General features: G+C 46.3%; 1 protein-coding gene and 1 non-coding gene across 17 annotated transcripts in view; one reads left to right on the top strand and one right to left on the bottom strand.

Annotated features, from left to right (window-relative positions):
* The window catches only part of REEP1 (receptor accessory protein 1), a 136,750-nt gene that overhangs the window by 20,044 nt on the left and 91,334 nt on the right, over window positions 1-25,372 (top strand). The window lies entirely within an intron of this gene.
* LOC147363149 (small nucleolar RNA SNORA68) lies at window positions 12,828-12,966 on the bottom strand. Its single transcript, XR_015137499.1, has one exon. It is a non-coding gene; the product is annotated as a small nucleolar RNA SNORA68 (small nucleolar RNA).

Raw genomic sequence — 25,372 nt, 5'->3', positions numbered from 1 at the left:
TCACTTTGCCTGCCTGGGTCCCAGTCTCCCCATTCATAAAATGAAGGGAGGGGTAGCTAAATGCTTACAGGGTCCTATGACATATGTCACCTGATTAGTCATTGGCTGTTTGCTGCTTGGTTCTGGAGGGACACAGATCTGTGCCTTGGTCCCCAGACCTAAAGGCAAAACTTGGATCCAACCGGTCTGCCAATGCAGGAGACATAAGAGGCAGGTTTTGATCCCTGGGTTGGGAAGTTCCCCTAAAGAAGAAAATGGCAACTCACTCCAGTATTCTTGCCTGGAGAATTCCATGAACAGAGGAGCCTGTTTGGCTACAGTCCATAGGGTTGCAAAGAGTCAGACAGGACTGAAGCGATTTAGCACAGCACAACCATGATACAAGTAAGTACTTTAAAAACTACATTTATTTATGTATTTGGCTGCACCAGGTCTTAGTTGAAGCATGAGGATCTCCGATCTTTGTTGCAGCAAACAGGATCTTTTAGTTGTTGTTTTTTAGTTATAGCATGTAAAATCTTTAGTTGTGGCATGCAGGATCTTTAGCCTTTGAACTCTTAGTCACTCTTAGTTATAGCATATGGAATCTAATTCCCTGATAAGAGATTGAACCCAGGTCCCCTGCATTGGGAGCGTGGAGTCTTAACCACTGGACCACCAGGGAAATCTGCAAATGAGTACTTTTATTGACATGTTTGTACTCCAAGTAAGATGTTGCATGGGCAGCTGTGTGTGTGTTGTTTCACTTTATCCTGACAGTAGTCCGATGGGATAGGTGCATAGTATTATTTCTGTCTTACAGATGAGCAATCTGAGACTTAGAAAGGTTAAGGAATTTGCCCAGTTCTTAATGGTTATCCATTGGCTCTGATCACAGCCTTTATTTGTCTTTGTTTGGATGTTGCAGCATTCTTTCTGTCCAGAAAGGATCATCAATAGTGGAAGGCAGTGAGAGAGCAAGGATCCAGCCCTTCTGCAGGCAGTCAGACTCATGGAGATGCCAGAGCCCTGTGGGCTGGGCTGGTTGGTCCTCAGAGGTCGTGTGAAAGAGGAGCAAGTGGTCTTCCAGGTGCACTTGGATTCCCTTCTGCCTGGAGGCAGGCATGTGCCAGGCTAAGGTGTGGGGGTAAAATGTGCCAGCTGTGTTTGAAGGACCAGACTGACTCAAGTTGAGAATTCATGTTGGGATGTCTGGGGAGTTCAAGTGGGGAAGGTAGATTTGAGGTCGAAGTATTGGACTTTGCTTTTAGACAGGAGTGAGCCAGTGAAGGTTTTTAGAAAGCGGAAGTGATGTGAAAACAATTCTATCGATGTCAAGTTTGAAGCAACAGGGTTGAACCAGAGTCTTGGCAGTAGGAATGGAGAAAGAGGACTGAATTGGTAAGTCAATATAACAGAAATAATTGACAGAACCTTGAACCCCACATGTGTATAATCAGAAGGAATTTTGGAAGTCATCTAGAGCTTTAACTTGTCTTGGCGTGGGGACTCCCCCTTTGGTGGCATCCATCACAGTAGTACATTGAGTCACTTTTTTCCTAATATTTATTTGGCTGTGCCAGATCTTAGTTGCAGCATGTGAGATCTTCATTCTTCCTTGTGGTGTGCAGGATTTTTAGTTGTAGCATGTAAATTCTTAATAACCCTTTAGTTACAGCATGTGGGATCTAGTTCCCTGACCAGGGATCAAACCCAGGCTCCTGCATTGGCAGTGCAGAGTCTTAGCCGCTGAACCAACAGGGAAGTCTTTTGAGTCACTTCTCATGCAGGATAATGGAATAGTTGCTTATGTGGCTGTTAGTTTCTTGAACCAGCATGTAAGGGTGAGAGTTACTCAGTGTCTGTGCTGATGTGAATAGTGTCTCCCCAAAATTCGTGTCTACCCGAGACCTCACATACAAAAGACACAAAGATGCGTGCATGCTCAGTCATGTCTGACTCTGTGACCCTATGGATTGTAGCTCATCAGGCTCCTCTGTCCATGGAATTCTCTAGGCAAGAATATTCAAGGAATGGGTGGCCATTTCCCTCTGCAGGGGATCTTCCCCACTCAGGGATTGAACCCACGTCTCCTGCATCTCCTGCATTGCAGGCAGATTCTTTACTGCTGAGCCACCAGGGAAACCCACCCGAGACCTCAGAATGTGACTTTATTTGGTAATAGAGTCTTTGCAAATGTAGTCAAGTTAGGATGAGTTCACACTGGATTAGGGTTGGCTCTAATCCAGTGACTGGTGTCCTTATAAGAAGGAAATTTGGATGCAGACTGAGACATGCAGGGGGAGAATACCATGTAACAGTTGAGGCATTTTACAGTGATGCCTCTGCAGTCCAAGGAACACCAGGGATTGCTGGCAACCCCCAGAAACTAGGAAAAGATAAGGAAGCATTCTCCCTTTAAGCCTTTGGAGGGAGTGTGGCCCTGCCGATACCTTGGTTTCAGACATCTCCCCTCTGGAACTGAGAGAATAAATTTCTATTATTTTAAGCCATCAAGTTTATGGAAATTTCTTATATTAAGTTTATGGGAACTTGTACTCATGACCTTGCAAAACCCACAGTCCCCTGCTGGTCTCCCTGTTTTAAGAAGAAACAGAGCTGCCTGGCATGACTGTCCTCAGAGGACCTGTTCAGGGTCCAGGCACTGTTCTCTCCTTTCCAGTGCTCCTGTGTGTGCTCAGTTGCTCTGTCGTGTCCAGGTCTTTGTAACCCCATAGACTGTAGCCCACCAGGCTCCTCTGTCCATGGGGTCTCCCATGCAAAAATACTGGGGCTGGTTGCTATTTCATCCTCCAGGGGATCTTCCCAACCCAGAGACCGAATCTGTGTTTCCTGCATTGATAGATGAACTCTTTACCACTGAGCCACCTGGGAAGCCCTTCCAGTGCTCACAGCCATTCAATTATCCAGTCTAGAATTTTGCACTTGTTCAGGGCCCTCTATAATGTACTTCTGCCGTCTATGGGGTCGCACAGAGTCGGACACGACTGAAGCGACTTAGCAGCAGCAGCAAAGGACCTTATTCACTGTTCCCTGTGAGTATCCCTACATATGTCGTGCGCTTTCCATGCTTTGACTTGAGTCCCCACTCCCCCTTTCCTGAAGGCCACATCCCTATCGCACCAAGCTGTATCCCACCCATCTTTAACATCTGCTCTTTCCTCCTGGGCCACTCTAGACTAAGGTGGATTCTGTGTCCTGCACCCTCAAAGCACACTCTGCTCGCTAGCACCTGTCATTGGGCAATATTCTTCCCAGCTGTCTTGAGACATATCATATGTTTTCTTATTTCTTAACTCATATTTTTTTACTTTGCCAATGTTGATGGCTTTTCGGCTGGGCTCAGGTCTCAGTCCTTGAAGGTAGACAATCTGTCTTTTGATCCTTTTTCTGCTCTATACACTTTATACATTGTTAGTATTCAACATATACGTAGTGGAGTTTCTAAGCAATGGTAGGTGATAATTTTCTTTGCCGGGGAAAGATTAAAAAACAAGAAAGTCTGTTGCTTCATTGTACCCCAATGTTCATCGCAGAACTGTTTATAATAGCCAGGACATGGAAGCAACCTAGACGTCCATCAGCAGATGAATGGATAAGAAAGCAGTGGTACATATACACAATGGAGTATTACTCAGCCATTGAAAAGAATACATTTGAATCAGTTCTAATGAGGTGGATGAAACTGGAGCCTATTATACAGAGTGAAGTAAGCCAGAAAGAAAAACACCAATACAGTATGCTGCTAAATCACTTCAGTCGTGTCCGACTCTGTGTGACCCCATAGACGGCAGCCCACCAGGCTCCCCCATCCCTGGGATTCTCCAGGCAAAAACACTGGAGTGGGTTGCCATTTCCTTCTCCAATGCATGAAAGTGAAAAGTGAAAAGTGAAAGTGAAGTCGTTCAGTCATGTCTGACTCTTAGCGACCCCATGGACTGCAGCCTACCAGGCTCCTCCGTCCATGGCATTTTCCAGGCGAGAGTACTGGAGTGGGGTGCCATTGCCTTCTCCATACTAACACATATATATGAAATTTAGAAAGATGGTAACAATAACCCTGTATATGAGACAGCAAAAGAGACACTGATGTATAGAACAGTCTTTTGGACTCTGTGGGAGAGGGAGAGGGTGGGATGATTTGGGAGAATGGCATTGAAATATGTATAATATCATATATGAAATGAGTCGCCAGTCCACGTTCCATGCATGATACTGGATGCTTGGGGCTGGTGCACTGGGATGACCCAGAGGGATGGTATGGGGAGGGAGGAGGGTTCAGGATGGGGAACACATGTATACCTGTGGCAGATTCATTTTGATATATGGCAAAATCAATACAATATTGTAAAGTTAAATAAAATAAAATTTAAAAAATAAAATAAAAAACAAGAAAGTTTGACTCAAAGGAAAGTCTTCTTCACGTTTAGGGTAGAAATCGTACTCTGGGTCCAAGAAGGTGATGGTATGTCTGTATATATCTTTGGAGTACAAACTCTGTATCTTTCTCCCATTTAAAAAAATGTATTCACTTTTCACTGCACTGGGTCTTGGTTGCTGCCCTGGGCTTTCTCTAGTTGTGGCGAGTTGGGGCTATTCTCTGGTTGCGGTGCATGGGCTCTCATTGTGGTGGCTTCTCTTGTTGCAGAGCATCAGTTTGCGAGTTTGGGCCAAGTAGTTGTGGTGCATGGGCTAAGTTGCCCTGTAGTGTGTGGAATCCTTCTGGACCAGGGGTTGAACTTGTATCCCTTGCACTGGCAGGTGGATGCTCAACCACTGGACCACTGGGGAAGTCCATCCCCATCTGGCCAAAAAGCAACCATCAGGCATTGTACAGCTTCTGTGTGCCTGCTTCTGTGATGGGCTTGAGGAGGTGGTGGTAGATAAGACAGAAATGACCTTTATCCTCCATGAATGTTTAGTTTTGTGGGAAATATTGACCAAGAGGAACAGTTCTTGACTTGCTGCTTTAATAGCTTTTCATTCAGGTGACACGGTAGAGACAAGACTGGGGAATCAATGCTGGAAGCCAGGTTTGTGCTGGATGACCACTTGACTCAAGAGTGAACCAATTCTGTTTTCCCTCTCTTGGGAAAGTGAGAAGTGAGATTCAGAGATAGCCAGTTGCCATGGACTGAATTGTGTTTTCCTCCAATTTATATAGGGGCTTCCTAGGTGATTCAGGGGTAAAGAACCTGCCTGCCAATGCAGGAGAGGCAGATTCGATCTCTGGGTCAGGAAGATCCCCTGGAGGAGGGATCCACTGCAGTACTCTTGCCTGGGAAATCCCATGAACCAGCGGAGCCTGGTGGATTACAGCCCAGGGATCACAAGAGAGTCAGACGCGACTGAGCATGCAGGCACGAATTTATATATTGAAGCCCTAACGTCCAATGAGAAGGTATTATATTTGGAGGTGGGGCCTTTGGGAAGTAATTAGGTTTATTTATTTATTAATAATTTTATTTATTTAGTTTTGGCTGTTCTGGGTCTTGTTACTGTACACACTTTTCTCTAGTTTCGGTATCAGGGTTTCTTACTTTGGCAGTTTCTCTTGTTACTGAGCTGGGCTCTAGCGGGTGTGGGCTTCAGTAGTGTGGCTCCCAGACTCTAGAGCACAGGCTCAATAGTTGTGGCACATGAGCTCAGTTGCTGCATATCATATGCGATCTTCCCAGACCAGAGATTGAACCTGCATCTCCTGTATTGGCAGGTGGATTCTTTACCACTGAGCCACCAAGGAAGCCCGGTAATTAGGTTCAGGTGAGGTCACAAGGATGCACCCCCATGATGGGATTAGTGCTGTTGTAAGAAGAGATGCCAGAGAGCTCCCACATTACCCCCTGTCTCTGTGATAGGAGGACACAGAAAGAAAGCTGGCCATCTGTCAGTCCTCACCAGATCCGAGCCATGCCAGCACTCTCATCTTGGACTTTGAACCTCCAGAACTGTGGGAGAATAAATTTCTGTGATTTAAGCCTTCAGTCTGTAGTACGTCGTTATGGTGGCCTGAGCTAAAACACCAATTATTCAAGAGGCAGGAGTCGTAATAAGTAAGCATGAGGAGGTGTGCAGGCTGTGTTCTGCCATAAAGAGCATGTGGAAGATGGGTTAGCAGAGAAGCAAGAGTGACAGAGATCATTAGAGCACAGAGGTGTGAGAAACCCTGCCTGCTTTCCTAGGCTCTCCAGTCCCCGGTTCCGGACACTCCCAGAGCCCAGCTGCCCTGGGGTTCTGACTTTACCCCAGTGTCCTCCCCACAGATTGCCTTTGTGGCTTATGCCAGCTTGGTCAGTTTCTGTTACTTACAACCAAATGACTCTCTTCCAAGACCCTCCCATTTTACAGAGGAGGACAATAAGAGCCCAGAGGCTGACTAGTCCAGGGCTCCATTAGTGAGTGACAGAGTCTGGGCTGCAGTTCTGGTCCTCAGACCAGCTCTCTGCAGTCCTGCCCTTCTGGGCTAGCAGGGTGAACTTGTTAAGCAGACCTGGGAGGCTCTGAGACCCCGAGGAGAAATGCTGTTATTCTCTCACTGCCAGCAGTTTAAAACATGATCTGTGTTGGGTCATCCTTGAAAGTGCCTTCCTAACATCACATGTGTTTTCCCCCCTTTTTCTGTAATCCTGTCCAATTGACAGCAGGGCTGTCACCAATCACTTTTTTTTTTTTTTTTGGCCTTTGAATCTTGCATCTAAAAGATTCTTAGCAGCGTGCACTTGGCTGACAACAGAGGTCTCCCCAGTCCTTCCTGCCTTCTCTGCATTTGTCTGCCTTTTGTTCTCGTAATCGGATACATGTTTCTATCAAGAACAGGTGATTTTCTCCGAGCTATATGATAGGGAACACCTGACACCCATACCCCATTTGGTTTCTATATTTATGTTAAGCTATGTTTTAAAAATGAGCTCATCGTTAGTTGGAAGACATGTAAAAATAGAAAGGAAAAAATATTACTGTTTCCACCTTCCCACCAGGACTGCTGATAACATCATAGAGAATCTTTCTGGTCCTTTTCTGCTTGTGAAGTTAATTTGCAAAAATATGCAGTTGTACTTATACATAGTAACAACTTTGTATTCTACTTTTCACCTGAAGATAATGCTCTAAAGAGTTTTGTGCCCTTTCAGACATTTTGTAAATATCACTTTTAAGGGCTGTTATCCATTCTAGTAAATTGAGCACAATTAAGTGTATAGTAAATCCTTTTTGGCATGTGCTAAGTCACTTCAGTTGTGTCTGACTCTTTACAACCCCATGGACTGTAGCTCACCAGGCTCCCCTGTCCATGGGATTCTCCAGGCAAGAATACTGAAGTGGGTTGCCGTGCCCGTCGCCGTGCCCTCCTCCAAGGGATCTTCCCCACCCAGGGATGGGACCTGTGTATCCTGCATTGGCAAGTGGGTTCTCTACCACTAGTGCCACCTGGGGAGCGTGAATGACAATAAATAAATGTATGAATGTGAAAGCCACGCTCATGTTGAGACATCCCATTTGTTTCTGACTTTGTGCATGTGTGTGGCTATAGGGAATGGTATTGTTGGCCTTTGTTTTTCAGATGTTTTCCTTATGCTGATGGAATTAGGGATAAATAGGTGTGAGTCTTTGAAAAGCTTTTGATGCGTGGCATCAAATGGATTTCATCCACAGAGCACTGATTCCCCTGTTCCCAGTAGAGTGAGCGACCCTGTCAGAATTTCCTGTATGGTTCTCTGCCCAAGACTGAGTGAGAACAAATAGCTGTTTCTATCAGCGTTCTTTGAGGTCTGTCCGGAGAACTCCCAGCCGCCTGTTTGTAGATCGCATGACCCCTAGCAAGAGGGAGGGACATACATTTTGTTCTTTCATTTGATAAAGTTAAAGTAACTGTTTGTCTCCAGCATGTGGAAAAACGTTGCCAGTGTGATGCTGTAGGTTGTTTTACATGAAAAGCCATCAGTCCTTTTTTTTTTTTTGGATGAGTGGATAAAGACTACCTAACAATGTAAGCCAATTGGAAGTATTTTATTATGATCACACTTTTTGAAGCAAAAGTAGGAAAATGGGAAACTAGATTATCTTTACTCAACTGTTTTTGTATATTCTGCATTTCAGGAAGAGAGGCCTAGTGTTTTTTTGATGAGGGTGGGTGGGAAAAGTCTCACAGAAGAGGTGGGACTTGATTTAGAGTAGGAGCTGAGCACAGGGAGCATCACGAGGACCGTGTGAGAACTCCCGTGGTGGCTGGGTTTGGCTGGATCGGCCAGACTGCACACCTGTGTGTGTGTGTGCGTGTGTGTGTGTGTATGCTTGGTCATATCCAACTCTTTTGTGACCCCCTGGACTGTAGCCCACCAGGCTCCTCTGTCCATGGAATTTTCCAGGCAAGAATACTGGAGTGGGTTGTTATTTCCTCCTCCAGGGGATCTTCCCGACCCAAGGATTGAACCTGGGTCTCCCACATTGCAGGTGGATTCTTTAGAGTCTGAGCCACCAGGGAAGCCCCTGAACAAGGTCGGATGCCTTGTTTCCATGGAAGGAAATAGGGCAGTGATCTTCAAACTGTGCTCCGGGGCCAGCAGTAGCACCACCTGGGATCTTGCTAGAAAGGCAGGCTTGGGCCCTATGTTAGACCTACAGACTCAGACACTCTGGAGGTGGCCCAGCAATCTGTGCTTTAACAAGCCCACTGAGGAATTCTGATGTACCTCACATTTAAGAGCCCCTGACATAAGGAAATGGGGTTCGAGGGGAAGTATATGATCCAAGAGGAAATACTGACAGGCTGTTGGAGAATGGAGGAAGTGGTGGAAGCTAGGGAGAGGGGTGGTGTGGCTGGTGTGGACACTGGCCTTGCCCGATCTGTGCACCCAGGAGTGTAAGGAGTGTGCTGCCCAGGCAGTTTTGGCGGTGTCTCAGTAAAACTCTTTGGTTGCAAGTAACAGAGTCCTTGGACTGCAAGGAGATCAATGCAGTCAATCCTAAAGGAAATCAGTCCTGAATATTCATTGGAAGGACTGATGCTAAAGCTGAAGGTCCAATACTTTGGCCAGCTGATGTGAAGAACTGACTTATTGGAAAAGACCCTGATGCTGGGAAAGATTAAAGGCAGGAGGAGAGGGGGACGACAGAGGATGAGATGGTTGGGTGGCATCACTGACTCGATGTACATGAGTTTGAGCAAGCTCCAGGAGAGACTGCAGGTGTGCTGCAGCCCATGAGGTCTCAAAGAGTTGGATATGACTGAGCAACTTCTGATCAGCTTCAGCAAGAGAGGATGTTTGTGGGAAGGATGTTGGGGTGGCTCCCAGAGTATGAAAGGACAGAGTCCACCTGGACTTCAGGAAGGACTGAAACCAGGAGCTGGGCATGGTGAGAACCCAGAGAGTGTATGAGCTTAAAATAAAAAAGAGACTCAACTCTGTCCTTATACAGTATGTCTGTCTGTCTCTTTTAGCATGAAATATTGTGTTTGCTTCTCTGTACTCCCTTCTTTCTGTCTCTGCAGACATCCTTTTTTGCTTTGGTGACCATTTGGTTGGACATGGCCATTCTCTGTGTGTGTGTGTGTGCTCAGTTGTGTCCGACTCTTTGCGCCCCCAGGGACTGTAGCTTGCCAGGCTCCTTTGTCCATGAGGTTCTCCAGGCAAGAATACAGGAGTGAGTTGCCATTTCCTTCTCCAAGGAATCTTCCTGACCCAGGGATTGAATCCGTGTATCTTTTGCTTCTCCTGCATTGGCAGGTGGATTCTTTACCACTGTGCCTACAGTCCTCATTTTCAATAACCTGCAGATCTCTCAGCTCTAATTCTAAATTCCTGGGGGGAAAAATTGGAGAGGTCCAGCTGGGGGCCGACAGTGCCTGAATCAGCTTTGGCTGGAGGCAGGGTCCTCTGTTCATGCCTGGGGATAGGGATGGGGGATGCGGAGGGTGGGTGGTCCTTGTAAGAGAGGTGAATGGGCAGCATGGCTGTGCCACAGTGTCTGTTCCTCAGTGCAGTGTTTTCATGGTTACTAGTGTGATCCACTAGTATGGGGAAATGGTTTTTGTTTTCATTCATAATGAACTTCTTAACAGCGCACTCTTGCAACACAGCAGGGCCCCTTTAAGGGTTTGTGCGCACTAATTATTAGAAACCCTATTGTTGGTGGAGTTGGAAGGAGGGGATGGGAGGGGAGGAGGGGATGGGAGGGGAGGAGCTTGTTGGTGCAGAGGGACTGACACGGTGATTCTTTTCCTTTTGAGGGCAGGATGATAGCTTTTAAAGCTGCTCTCCATAAGAGTCTGTGATTACAAATAAAACAACGGAGTCTGGGCATCTCAGCCTGAAGGACGAGAGTGGAGGAATTGCGGTGGCTTGTGTGTTCCTTCTTCTTGAGCACAGTAGACGCACCTTCACCTGATTGGTGCTGTGGTGTGTTTGGGTCCATGCGTCTTTCTTTCCTATGAAATCTGGGACTAAGTTGCTAATGGTTTTACAAGAATTGTTCCTTTGTTTTATTTGAATATTTCTAACTTCTGGGAGACCATAGGGCATATGTGTGAATGGATCTCTACCCACTTTCCAAAGAGGGAAAACTCCAACTCACTGGTTTCCTTTACTGTTTTGGTTGTAAACTGCTTCTCTAACCTTCTCTCTGCCCCGAGTCATTCATTCATTCATGCATGCATTCACTCATTCCTTCACTCATTCGTTCATACCTTCTGTGTGCCAAGCACTGTGTAAAGAGATAAACTTCGTCTTACTTCACGTTTGTTTTATTTATTTTAATTTTTGGCCACGCCCTTCAGCATGTGGAATCATAGTTCCCCACCAGAGTTTGAACCCACATCCCCTGCATTAGAAGTGGGGGAGGGTCTTAACCATTGGACCTCCAGGGAAGTCCCCTAGAGTTTGTCCTGCTTCGTACTTTCAATCACCCTCCCTGGCACTTCCTTTTTAGTTTTCCCTCCTCCTCTCAGCCTTTGGAAGGACCCCCCTGGCAGAAGATACCCTGGAAAATGACAGCTCCCCCCAGTCCATGCCCAGCTGGCCTGATCCCAACTCCCCTGAGCCCCTTGTAGCCCCAAACCCAGGATGCTCTCACATCATTGAGGATTTGCTCATGTTTTCTCCCTTCCTGAAGTGTCCCTTTCTTCCTCCTGAATCTACCAAGCTCCTGCTCATCATTCAACATCTCCTGGAGCATCCCCTGCTAATTTAGCAGCCCAGCCTCAGCTCACAGAGCGCGGCTGTGGGTGTGATGATCTGATTGTCATTTAGCTAGACTTGAACTTGGTGATGCCTAGGACTGTCCCACTCATCTTTAGATCCTGACTGATGGATAAAGGATCGAATGCTACTCTGGGCAACAGGATGGGGGAGAAAAGGAAAGGATAAAGGAGATAAAGTCACTCATAATTCCACTATAGAAATGCATTCTGGGGGGATCCTTAAGGCTATTTGAACACAAAAATTTTGTGTGGTTGGAGTTACTATGTATCTTGCTTTCTCATTAACATTAATATATTAATATATCCTTGTGTCCACAATATTTATAAACGGAATTTTAGTGACCTTTTAAAATTGTACAGTCAATTCCTTTTTTTAAATTGTTGGACAGCTGTATTATTTTCAGTTTCTTTTGTAATAAAAAGCCATGGGATGTGTTTGTGCCTTAATCTTTGTTTACCTCTGATGATTTCTTTTGGGTAGGTTCCCAGGAGTACAATTGCTAGGTCAGAGGGTAGCAAAGCTATAAAGATTTGAGCGATAAGAGCAACTTGCCTCCCAGAAAGATCATACCAATCTCTCCTCCCATCTGCAGTTCTGGATGATTGGGTTTGTAAATTCTTTAAAAAAAAAAAAATTGAGGTGAAAAAAAATAAGAAGCACTGATATCCTCTTTTTTAAAATTTTTAATTGAAGGATAATTGGTTTACAATGTTGTGTTGGTTTCTGGCATACATCAACATGAATCAGCCTGATATCCTCTTAACTGGCTATGACTTCCATCTGGAGGGAGCTTTCCAGGTGGCGCTAGAGGTAAAGAATCCACCTGCCAATGCAAGAGACATAGGAGATGCAAGTTTGATCCCTGCAACGGGAAGATCCCCTGGAGAAGGAAATGGCAACCAGCTCCAATATTCTTGCCTGGAAAATCTGTCTGGAGGAAGTGGCAGCTTTTCCTGTTTTTGGAGCCCCTGTGTGGAGACAGGCTTGTTGCCTTGCAGTCCAGGGCTGGGAGCTTGGCCCTCAGTGACAAGGGCCAGGGCTCTCAGCATAGCTGCCCCTTCCATGACCCCAGAGAGACTCTGTAGCTTTCCGAAGTAGGGAGGGAAAGAAGCTGCTTGCTGACCTGTGGGCAGGGGGCTTCAGACAGCAATGCATTGGCTGAACATCCATCACTGAGGGACTCAAGCTTCAGGAAGCCCATCTGGCTTTATAAAATCTACCAGACATTAAAGGAAAATGGAGTGAGGGTGAAGCATTTGTTGCCGTCATGGTGCAGAGAGGTCGCTACTGTGCATTCATCTGCCTGGGGCTTCCTGGCCACTTAAGCCCAGGAGCAAACAAAGATGGGTTCCCAAGAGGTCATTCATTTCCAGACAGGAAATTGGACCTGCCTGGAAGCTGAACTTGCACCCTCTTGCACATATACATCTGTTGAAATATTAAGTATACTCTGCATTAAGCAATGAAGGGTACACAAGAGATGTAGTTTCAATCCCTAGGTTGGGAAGATCCCATGGAGGAGGAAACGGCAACCCACTCCAGTATCCTGGCCTGAAAAATCCCATGGACAGAGAAGCTGGGCAGGCTACAGTCCACAGGGTCTTAAAAAGTTAGACACAATTGAGTGACTAAGCACACAGAACCTGCAAATTCACTTTGAGGGGTACAATTGTAGCCCCCCAAAGGCGATAAGATCCACTTGCTGTTGGCACCCCTGTTTAAACCGTGGTATTGCTTATTTTTGCTGATATACTTCTGGAATTGGTGCCATTTTGAGGACACTTAAAAAATCAAGTGAACCCTAATCAAGTTTTTATTTTCCAGCTGAGGAGGATCTCACATAGATTATGTTTTTTAAATTGACATTATTTTGTCACCTAGTAAACTGAAAAAAATTACTTAAAACGTTTAATATGAATGGGCTTCCCAGGTAGTGCTGCTGCTGCTTCTGCTAAGTCGCTTCAGTCATGTCCGACTCTGTGCGACCCCATAGATGGCAGCCCACCAGGCTCCCCCGTCCCTGGGATTCTCCAGGCAAGAGCACTGGAGTGGGTTGGCATTTCCTCTCCAACGCATGAAAGTGAAAAGTGAAAGTGAAGTCGTTCAGTCATGCCCGACTCTTTGCGACCCCATGGACTGCAGCCTACCAGGCTCCTCTGCCCATGGGATTTTCCAGGCAAGAGTACTGGAATGGGGTGCCATCGCCTTCTCCAGGTAGCGCTAGTGGTTAATAACCCATCTGCCAATGCAGGAGATGTAAGATGAGGGTTCAATCCCTGGGTGGGGAAGATCTCCTGGAGGAGGAAATGGCAACCCAATCCAGTATTGTTGCCTGGAGAATTCCATGGACAGAGCAGCCTGATGGGCTACAGTCTATAGGGTCGCCAAGAGTCAGACACAACACACAGCACAAATTGAAAAAATTAATTAAAACATTTAATATGAACAAAATGGGAGATGGAAAGCTAACATCTGGTGAGTATTAAAACTTTTGTTTTAATACTCTGGTCCCTTTAAAATTCTCATTTCATTGAATCCTTACAGTGGGAACTGTTTTTTTTCTTATTTTTGTAGATGAGGGAACTGAAACTTAGAGAATTTAAATAACATTCAAAATCATGAAGTCAGTAAGTGGTAGAGATGAAATGCCTTTCTCGGTATTTAGGGGGTGGTTCTTCTCCTGGCTCTGGCAGGAAGTGGACTAAAGGGGGGGTGGTGGGTAAGCTAGCTGCCGTGACCTGGTCCTGGGAGGGACAGGGCTGTGTGCCCCTAGGAGAAAGCCTGCTGTGGTTTCTGCTGAGGATCTGCTCTGAGAGGAGCTTAGAGGCACTTCAAAGGGAACCAGATGGAGAAGTTGGACAGCTCCCAGCTTCTCTGGCCTTAGACCCTCACTGTGGGTGCCTGTGTTTAGTTGGGGTGATCTGAATCCTTATGCAAACATACACTCTCGGTGGGTACTGCTGTACTGATTTCCAGCTCTCTCAGCTCAGGAACTGGAGCCTCACCTTTTGGTACCATCATAATGAGTTTGTCGGTAGTACTGCGGTGTGAATGGCTTTATGCACACGGGTGCATAATCCACCCTCAGGAGGCCTCGGTCAGCTCCAGGGGACGTGAGTTCAGGTTGGAGAGGAGAAGGTCAAGGGGATCTGAGTTTTTAGGCATTAGTTGTCAGAGGCTGTGTCTTAGTCAAGTCTTCACCCCCACCACTGCTCCCTTTTCTCCCGCATGAACCAGGAGAGAGAAAACCAACTGGATGATTTAGCATCATCCAAAAAGGGGAATTTGGGGCTTCCCTGGTGGTCCGGTGGTTAAGATTGCACTTCCACTGCAGGCGGTGGGACGCACAGGTTAGATCCTTGGTTGGGGAACTAAGATCCCACATGTTGAGTGGTGCGGCCAACAAGGAAAGAAAATATGAATTCTGCTAATTCCTAAATCAGCAGAGTTTAAACTATTACTGGTACACATCCCTCCCCAAGGCTGCCCTGGTGGCTCAGTGGTAAAGAATCTGCTGGCCAGGGCAGAAGATGTGGGTTCGATCCCTGGGTCAGAAAGGTCCTCTGGAGAAAGAAATGGCAACCCACTTCAGTATTCTTGCCTGGGAAATCCTATGGACAGAGGAACCTTGAGTTTAAACTATTCCTCAAACTTAACAACAAGAAACCAAAGCTTGCCCTAAGATTCAAACTCTGTAAATAATGGAAATAGGGGAAGAAATAAAGTAAAAAAAAAATTTTTTTTTAATTAAAAAAAACAAAAACAAAACAAAAAGGGGAATTCATTGTAAAGAGTTAGGGAGTTGCAGTTGGACTCCATGGGGTCCTAGAAACTGGGCTGGAAGCTATTGGGAAGCCTTCTGTTCTCACTTCCTCCCCCTCCCCAAGACCCTGCTCTCACATCTCAGCTTCATTTTCTGTGTATATGTGTGTGTGTGTGTTCACTGTTCTCTTTCTGACTCTGTCTCTCCAGGCTTCTACTTTTCATGTGCGTGCATGCTAAGTTGCTTCAATCATGTCTGACTCTTTGTGACTCCATGGACTGTAGCCCACCAGGCTCCTCTGTCCATAAGATTTTCCAGGCAAGAATTCTGAAGTGGGTTGCCATTTCTTTCTCCAGGGGACCTTCCCGACCCAGGGATTGAACCCACATCTCCTGCTCTGGCCTGCAGATTCTTCACCACTGAGCCACTAGGGAAGCCCTGAGGAGGGATGTGTACCAGTATTTTATTGGTATACCAGTATTAGAAGGACATATTTAGTATAACAATTTGTTTTAACTACTGTTATTGCTGGATGGTGGGATTCTGGGGGATTTTTATTTTATTCTTTTTTTAAGGGTCTTAGTTCCCTGACCTGGAATCAAATCTGTGTGCCCTGCAGTGGAAGCATGGTCTTAACCACTGGACCACCAGGTCCAGGTCTTGTCCTTTTCTGTCTTAAAATTTTTTTCTACAATAAGCATAAACAAGTAACATAGACAGGTTAGGTTTATGTTAAGAGTAAGTAAGTTAAACCTAGTGGTTTCACTAGGCCAGTAGGTAATGAGTGGCTTGTAGAAGATGAACAATAGGTGATCTCTGCCCTCAAGGAATTTATGGCCTGACAGGGAGGGTGATATAAGCACATATAAATCAAGCTGAAAGGAAGCTATGTTAAATGCTAATAGATTATTACAAAGCGTGTAAAAGCCATTTACACTTCTAAGAAGTTCAGGGAAGGGCCTCATGAAAAGAGTAGCCCTGGATCTGAGTGTAGAATAGGGGTTCTCAGCCAGGGGCTCTTTGGCCCCCAGAGGACATTTGCCAGTCTCTAGAGGCATTTAAAAAATTTTCATGTATTTATTTAGCTGTACCAGGTCTTAGTTGCAGCATGTGGGATCTGGTTCCCTGGCCAGGGATTGAACCTGGGTGCCCTACATTGGGAGTGCAGAGTCTTAGCTACTGGAACCACCTGGGAAGTCCTTCTAGAGGCATTTTTTCTCTTTTTAATTTAAATTTATTTATTTTTAATTGGAGGATAATTACCTTACAGTATTATGTTGGTTTCTGCCATACGTCAACATGAATCAGCCATAGGGATACGTATGTCCGCCCCCCAGCCCCCCGCCCTTGAACTTCTCTCCCTCCTGGAGGCATTTTTGATCTTCACAGATGGGATGGAGGGAATGCTACTGGCATTCCCTAGCATGGTAGGGAATGCTACTACCAGCAACCCTGGTGGAGAGACCAGGGTTGCTGCTGAACATCCTTCAATGCTCAGGACAGCTCCCTCCCTGACCAGCAAATAATTTCCTGGCTCCAGATGTCAAGGCTTCTAATCCAGTCCATGGGATTTTGGCAGACAGAGCTGGGAAAGAACCTTCCAGGCAAAGAGAATGATGGCAGGGCACAGTGGCAAAAACACATGATGTGTGCCCAGGAATTAGCGGAGGGCACGTGAGGCTGGTGGGGTGGGCCCAGCTGGCTGGTGGGGCCCTCAGTACCAAAGCAAACAATTGGATGTGTTCTGTGGTCAGTCGGGAGCTGTGGAAGTTTTGTGTTTTTATTTATTTGGCCATGTGGGTTCTTAATTGTGGTGTGGTGGGAGGTCTTTGTTGCAGCATGCAGGATTTTTTAGTTGTGGCGTGCAAACTCCTAGCTGTGGCACGTGGGATCTAGTTCCTGGACCATGGATCAGACCCAGGTCCCCTGCATTGGGAGGGTGGAGTGTTAGCCACTGGGCCACCAGGGAAGTCATACCGTGGAAGATTTTGGAACAGTGGAATCGCTCCATCAAGAAGGGTATCATTTCTGCTCACCGCAGCTTTGCCTCATTGCTGGCTCATCTGCACACCCATGCTCAATCACACCCGTATGTTCCTGTTTTCCACCTCAGGCTGTCCATTCTTTGTTTTGTACGCTTCCGAAGGAAAGCTGTGTCAGCATTCTGCTTTGCTGACCCGTGATTCCCATCTACTGGTGACAAAGGGATACAGCAAAAACATGATCCCCCTTTGGACCGCTCTATTTCCTGCTGCAGTTTCCCAAGAATCTACCCTGGCGAGGGGTGACTGTCCACATCTGTGCAGATGGCCTCGGAGCAGCTTTGTTTGTTTGCTCATCACCACTGTTTGGGTGTTTGCTGACATCCTCATGCTCTCTCAGGATGCAGCGTGGGGTGGGGGGTGGTGCCCAGGGGACAGGTCACACTCAGCAGTGTCCACACGGGGCAGGCAGAGGCCAGGACTGGAGCTGGGTCAGATTGCAGTCATCAGATGAAAGAACGCTGAGGCAGGGGAAGGAGTGCCCCAGAACTCAACAGGGTTCTGCCCCCACCTGTTCACTGCTGATTTGTCAGCAGAGCAGTGCTGGACACTTGCTGGACCGGGTCAGTACAATAGGTACCAGGTCAGTAGATCAGTGATTTCTTTTTTTTCTTAATATTTATTTATTTGGCTTTGCTGGGTCTTAGTTGGGGCACTTGAGATCTTTGGTTGCTGTATGTGAACTGTTAGTTGTGGCATGTGGGATCTAGTTCCCTGAGCAGGGATTGAACCCAGGCCCCCTGCATTGGGAGCTCAGTGTCTTAGCCACTGGACCACCAGGGAAGTCCCAGTTGGTCAGTGATTTCTGAATGAAAGGGTGAGGAGAGGTTCAGGGAGGGATGGTGTGATGGCTCAAGATCACACTGCCAGTTGGGATCAGAGCTGAGCCTAGATCCATGGTTCCTGACCCTCAACTGGGAGCCCTTCTCCTGTGCTGCACCCCGTTCAGTGCATAGGGACCCAGAGATGTCACCCTAGGCCTTGACTGATACAGATCTTCCCGAAGACCAGGCCCCTATACCCAGCACTCTGTGCTCCAGTCCCCTCCTGTTGAAGTCCACTGCTAACCAACTAACTAATCCACCCTAAAAAGCAACTTGCCTTCTCTACCTGCAAACGAGCCACAGAACCACACCATACTACACCACAGGCTGTGGTTCCTTTAGTTATCCCTCCCAGGATAGCATACCCCCAGGGGCACCTCCAGGGCTGGTGCCTTGTTGTTTTTTAGTTGCTCAGTCGTGTCCAATTCTTTGTGACCCCGTGGGCTGTAGCCCGCTAGGCTCCTCTGTCCATGGGGTTTCCCAGGCAAGAATACTGGAGTGGGTTGCCATTTCCTCCTCCAGGGAATCTAACCCACCTAGTGATTGAACCCACATCTATTGCATTGGCAGGCAGGTTCTTTACCACTGAGCCCCCTGGGAAGCTAGCCCAGGCTTAATTCTTCACAGACCAGTCAGGGCTGGGGTTTGAGGAAAGATCCTATCAATGCTGAAGTTTGGGCTAAACTATACCATTCATGGCTTCCCAAGTGGCTCAGTGGTAAAGAGTCCGTCTGCCAACGCAGGAGACGTGGGTTCAATACCTGGGTTGGGAAGATTCCCTGAAGTAGAAAGTGGTGACCTACTCCAATATTCTTGCTTGGGATATCCCATGGACAGAAGAGCCTGACAGGCTATGGTCCATGGGGTTGCAAAGAGTTGGACACAACTGAGCACATGAGCATGTGTACCATTCACAGTAAAACCTTCTTGGTCAAATGCACACAGGGAGAGGAAGTAGTGTGAACTTGTCCATCATTTTCTCTGTTTTGGGATGGAGGCAGGGTGAATACAGGTGTCTCTGACACTACCAGAACCTTCTTGGAAGAAGCATTTCCCTGATGTCACGCAGCCAGAAGGAAGCAATGAATCAGGGTGGGATGCTTTTAAGAGTCCACTGAGACAGCAGCACTCCTCCCTGTGCTCTGAAAACCATGCTCATTGGAGGTTAGTGTCCACTAACCCCAGGAAGGGGCTTGCAGGCAGTGCCACCCCTGGTCTCCCAGCCACAAAGCATCCCTAGGTCTTATAGGCACAAGGGCTGGACTCAGCCCCACCCAGGGCTGTTCAGGTATAACTCCCACGGTGGCTCCTGCTTCACCCTGCTGTTAGTGGGACACCATGGTCCTTTGCTCACAGCCTCCACCATAGGGAAATAATGTCACAGGTGTGTGCAGCATTTCTTTTCAATGTATTTTCTTGTTGTAGTTGCTCAGTTGTGTCTGACTCTTTGCGACCCCATGGACTGTAGCATGCCAGGCTTCCCTGTCCTTCTCAATCTCCCAGAGTTTGTCCACTGAGTTGATGATGCCATCTAATCATCTCATCCTCTGTCGCCCCCTTCTTCTCCTGTCATCAGCCTTTCCCAATATCAGGGTCTTTTCCAGTGAGTTGGCTCTTCACATCAGGTGGCCAAAGTATTGGAGCTTCAGCATCACTATTTTCTTGTATATCATCCCATTTGACAGGACTACTGGCTCTGGTGGGGACACCCCATTGTGTAGAGGACATAAACCCAGTGAGTCTCCTGGGTGCTTGTCCAAGGACCGTCACCCAGTGAGTGGTGCAGCACAGACCGGCTCTGTGGACAGCGAAACCTCCGGGCATCATGAAGATGAGAGGAGATGGAATGGGTGGTTTACAGTGCGGTGCTGGCGCAGAGCAGGCAGTGGGTCTGCCTGCGAGAAGGGCATGCTGCACACACTCCCTGGGGAAGGTCCCGAGGTTGGGGGGGTAGACTCCCAATCAGTGGGAGGTTCTCTCAAGCTTTTGTTTGATTTCAGCAGAACCCAAGTTGTGTTACAGTTTGAAAGAGCCTTGGGAAGTGGGCTTATGTATTAGATAGGCTCATTTTAGATAAAACCAGCCTTCACGATGACTTACCAAGATTTCCTCAGCAGAGCCTGAGGAATATCATAATATTTTACCGATTTTGTGCTGTCAAAAAAAGTTGGGACATCCATTTAGCACCGAGGCTTTGAAATCTCACATTCTAGTTTCAGTCCTGACATGGACTCGCTGTGTGATCTGCAGTTCAGTTCAGCCCCTCAGTCATGTCTGACTCTTTGTGACCCCATTGACTGCAGCACATCAGGCTTCCCTGTCTATCACCAATTCCTGGAGCTTCTCAAACTTGTGTCCATTGAATTGATGATGCCATCCAACCATCTCATCCTCTGTGTGACCTTAGCCTGATTATTTAACTTCTCTGATGGACATCTTCATCCTGGGAAATGTAGATTAGAATCATGCCTACTTCTAGAGTGGTTGTACCTGCAAATGCATGTAGGGCGCTTGGGGCTGTGCTCAGTAATCAGCGCCGCTTATTATGGGATGTTAACCTCCCCCCACCCCGAAATGTAAAGTGTTTCAGCTTGCTGTTGGTTCCCAGGATAGCAGGCCATCCCTCACCAGGACTTCCCTTTCTGTCCACCCTGTCTTCATGGCCATCTGGAGCTCACAACAAATGGAAAGAAAGCATACTGTTTTCATTCTGAATTGACTAAATTTCTTATATCACCCTCCTCTAATCCAACTCTTTGTGTTCTGTGTTGGAATTGTTTTGTCCTTGGTGACCTAGTTTTATCCATTCTTTTCAGATCTGCAAAAGCAAATGGAACAGATGTTACAAAGCACTTCTCATTCTGTGTAGTTGAGAGGAATATCTTTGCTAAATGAAGCAAACTATTTGATGTATTTCAGCTTCTTAACTACTAAGCATCATTCTACCTCATCTTTTTTTTTTAATAATTTTATTTATTTATTTTTGGCTGTGCTGGGTCTTCGTTGCTGCATGGGCTTTTCCTTAGCTGCAGTGAGCAGGGGCTACTCTCCTATTGTGATGCACAGGCTTCTCACTGCGGTGGCTTCTCTTGTTGCAGAGCATGGGCTCTAGGGCCATGGGCTTCAGTAGTTGTGGCTCTTGGGCTCTAGAGCACAGGCTTCAGTGATTGTGGTGCACGGGGCTTAGTTGCCATGGCATGTGGGATCTTCCCAGACGAGGGACAGAACCTGTGTCCCCTGCATTGGCAGGCAGATTCTTTACCACTGAGCCACCAAGGAAGCCCCTCCCCCTGCCTCCTCCCCCAACCCCCACCCCTCATTTAAAAAAAACTTTTTTCCTTTTTGGCCGAGTGGCTTACAGGATCGCAGTTCCCTGACCAGGGATCAAACTCAGACCATGGCAGTGAAAACCCGGAATCCTAACCAGTAGCCAATAGGGAACTCCCTCCTCCACACCTTTTAGAGCACTACCAAGGATTACCTTTCCAAGCGACAAAATGTTGTTACCCAAACCAGGGCCTTGCCTTTCTCTCTCAGGGTCCGTCTGCTCCTGATGGCTGCACCCCAGGAGTTGTAAGCAACCAGCACAGCTGGGAGGCTGGCATGCGCTGATCTCTCAGGGGAGCCGTGGGCTTCCTTGCATCACCTGAAGCACAGGTGTTCTTGATGATGGATTGGCCAGCTCAGGAGCCCAGTTCACAATGCCCAGCCAGATCAGTTCTGTAGCAGTCATTAGCTGCGCTTTTTCCATAACTGTCCCTTGTAATTAACAACTCCCTGACGATCGAGACATGTGCTGGAGAACCTCCTCTCAAAATTGAAATTTCACTCACTAAAGAAAACCTGGCTGTTTTCCACTCTGCTTTTTCTTTTCTTGGGCTTTTGTGTTCTCATCAGGGAGGCATTCTGGGCACTGGCCAGACAGCCCTGCTGCAGACAATCTCTGTTCTTCCATGAGCAGGTAAGTCAGGCCTGGATGTGATTAGCCTTTCTCTAGCTCCTCCCACTTTGGGTGAGGTGACAGTGATTTTGGTGGCTGCCCAAGCCTTCCTGCAGACAAGCCCAGGGGCCTGGAATCGTAATAGTTTCTTATGTGTCACACAATAACCAAGTCACCTCCAGATCTTTTCTGGAGGAAATCAAGATGTATATATATATATAGATGATGGATTGGCCAGCTCAGGAGCCCAGTTCATATATATATATATACATATATATATCATATATATATATATATGATATATATATGACTTCCCTGGTGACCTTAGGCTAAGAATCCACTTGCCAATGCAGAGGACACAGGTTTGATCTCTGGTGCAAAAAGATCCCATGTGCCGCAGGGCAACCAAGCCCATGCACCACAACTACTGAGCCCGTGCTCTAGAGTGTGTGAGGCACAACTGCTGAAGCCCATGCACCCTAAAGCCTCTGCTCCGCAACAAGAGAAGCCATTGCAATGAGAAGCCCGTGCACTGAAATAAAGAGTAGCTTCCACTCGCTACAACTAGAGAGAAAGCCTGTTCACAGCAATGAAGACCCAGCACAGCCAAATATATATGTGCAGAGTGTGTGTGTATATATTTGTGTACATGCGAAGTCAATTCAGTTGGGTCCGACTCTGTGCAACGCTGTAGACTGCAGCCTTCCAGGGTCCTCTGTCCATGTGATTCTCTAGGCAAGAATACTGGAGTGGGTTGCCATGCTCTCCTCCAGGGGATCTTCCCGAACCAGGGATTGAACCCAGGTCTCCAGAATTGCAGGCAGATTCTTTACTGTCTATCAATAGCAGGAACATATTTAGTAGTGAAACTTCTGGATAGAACATAATATACAGGCTTTGTTTTTTCCTCTACAACCAGAACCATTTGAAAAATATGATTTTTGCATTGCTTGCTAATTTTCATTCATCTTAAATGTCATTATATCCTCTCTAATGAATTGAGATGAGTTTACAATGCCATCTAAAATTGGCAAATTTTATTTGGTTAGACAATTTCAGTAAATTAAATAAATGACATTGTACTATGAAGCAGAACAGATGTAACTTGAAAAATTATAAATTCTGTTTTCCTCTAAATTTGTTACAATGAATCATTTATGAATTAAATGAGCTAATGGGCTGTACTCAATATATTCTGTTTCTATAAAATTACACATATATATATAATTGTATATATATATAATTATATGTATACATATAAAATTTTATATGTATATGTATATACATGGAGAAGGCAATGGCACCCCACTCCAGTACTCTTGCCTGGAAAATGCCATGGACGGAGGACCCTGGTAGGCTGCAGTCCATGGGGTCGCAAAGAGTCGGAAACGACTGAGCAACTTCACTTTCACTTTTCACTTTCATGCGTTGGAGGAGGAAATGGCAACCCACTCCAGTGTTCTTGCCTGGAGAATCCCAGGGATGGGGGAGCCTGGTGGGCTGTCATCTCTGGGGTCACACAGAGTCGGACATGACTGAAGCTACTTAGCAGCAGCAGAAGTATATACATATATATATGTATATATAATACATATACATATACATATATATATATATATATATGGGCTTCCCAGGTGGCTCAGTGGTAAAGAATCCACCTGCCAATGCAGGAGACATGGGTTTGATCCCTGGGTGGGAAAAATCCCCTGGAGAAGGAAATGGCAACCCCCTCCAGTATTCTTGCCTGGGAAAATCCCATGGACAGAGGAGCCTACCGGGCTACAGTCTCTGGGATTGACGCAACTTAGTGACTAAACAACAACAAAAATAAATATACATTTCCTTTTGTTTCTCCTTTCATCTGTCATTGGACATTTAAGTTGCTTCCATCCCTTGGCTATTGTGAATCATGCTGCTATGAACATGGGTGTGCAAATATTTCTCTGTAATAGAATTGCTTTAAAATTGGAGCTGCGTTCTACTGATAACTTGGCTGATTTTAACCATAAAGAAATCAGCAACTCCACCCACAAGACCAGCCTCACTTGTCTGTGTTTGTTCCTGTAGTATCATGAGATTGTCCCCTTGAAGGACGCATTCTCAGCACAGCTGAATGAGAGGGCTGCAGGGACCTGGGTTCATACCTGTGCAGATGTGTCTACCACAAACACACATCCCTTCTGGAAGGAAGGCTGGAAGAGTGGACATCAACCATTTTCCGTTTCAGAAACATAATGTAAAATTTCCCTCTGTTGGGCAGTCGGGGGTCATTGCTGTATGGGTAGCCAGAAGAATGATACAAGCTTGTTACACTGGCATCTAGAGTTTTCACATCCTATTAGGTCATAGCTCTACCTGCCTTGAACGACTTGATGTGTCTGAAAAGATCACACCATGACATCTGTGTCTGAGTAGTGAGCATAAGTGTAGGAATACCAGTTTCCTGATGCTCATGAGGTCACTGGGAACCATGAGAAACCCCTAAACTTGTGTCCACACTGGTTCTGCTCCCTGGGTGGTCTTCCTTACCTCCTTCTGCTCTAACCAGGTCTTGCCTTTCTTTAGGGTCCCACTTGAGTCTTAATTCCTTGGGAGCCCACCATTCTTCTTTTTTTCTGTTCTTATACTTTTATTCAGGCATGGATCTAGGTTTAATAGATCCTGAAGCATTTACAGTGGAAGAAAGATGCCTTCTCCAAAAAAGTCATAAAAAATTTGATGAGTATGCTTGCTAGGACCCCTCCCAGGACCCATGCAGTTGAGGGGTCTTGAAATTTAAGCTTCATTAGCTTCTCTGTAAATCTGCTTATATTCATTCTCTTTTTCTCTTTCTTCCCCCTTTAAAGAATTAGAGTATAATTTATATAGAATGAAATTTACCCTTTTTATAATGTAGTTCTATGAACTTTGACAAACTCATGCAATTGTGTAACCATTATCACAGTATATAGAACCATTCCATCACATTCAGAAATTTCCACATGCCCCTTTGAAGTCAACTTCTCTCACATCCCCAGCCTCTGGCAGTGTATCTGTTTCTGTCTCTAATAGTTCTGTCTTTTTCAGAATGTCATATAAGTGGAGTCAAGCAGCATGTAGCCTTTTGAATCTGGCTTCCCTGGTGGCTCAGAAGGTAAAGAATCTGCCTTCAATGCGGGAAACCCAGGTTTGATCCCTGAGTTGGGAAGATTCCCTGGAGAAGGAAATGGCTACCCATTCCAGTATTCTTGCCTGGAAAATTCCATGGACAGAGGAGCCTGGCAGGCTGCAGTCCATGGGGTCTCAAAGAGTTGGATACGACTAACGCCTTCACCTTCTTTCACTTAGCATAATACATTTGAATTTCACCATGTTACTGCGTGTCTCACCCATTCTGTGCCCGGCACTGGAGATGAAAGGAGGGGAATGTCCCAGTTCCTGCTGTCAGAGAGCTCACAGTCTAATGGAGGAGGCTCTTGGGCCCACCTCCGTAGGCTTTTCCTTCAATATTTAGCACACACAGCTTTGCTCTGCTAACTATCTCATCCCAATACACCTGGCACTCCAGGTACTTCTGATCCCCCTGAGTATAAAATCTCTTACCTTCTTGAGGTATCATGTTGGACTGG

Source organism: Bos grunniens, chromosome 11 (assembly GCF_055505025.1).
Source record: "Bos grunniens cultivar Pamir isolate PY7600 chromosome 11, Bosgru_T2T1.0, whole genome shotgun sequence".
NCBI classification, from domain to species: domain Eukaryota; kingdom Metazoa; phylum Chordata; class Mammalia; order Artiodactyla; family Bovidae; genus Bos; species Bos grunniens.
This window is presented reverse-complemented; position numbering and strand designations above follow the sequence as displayed.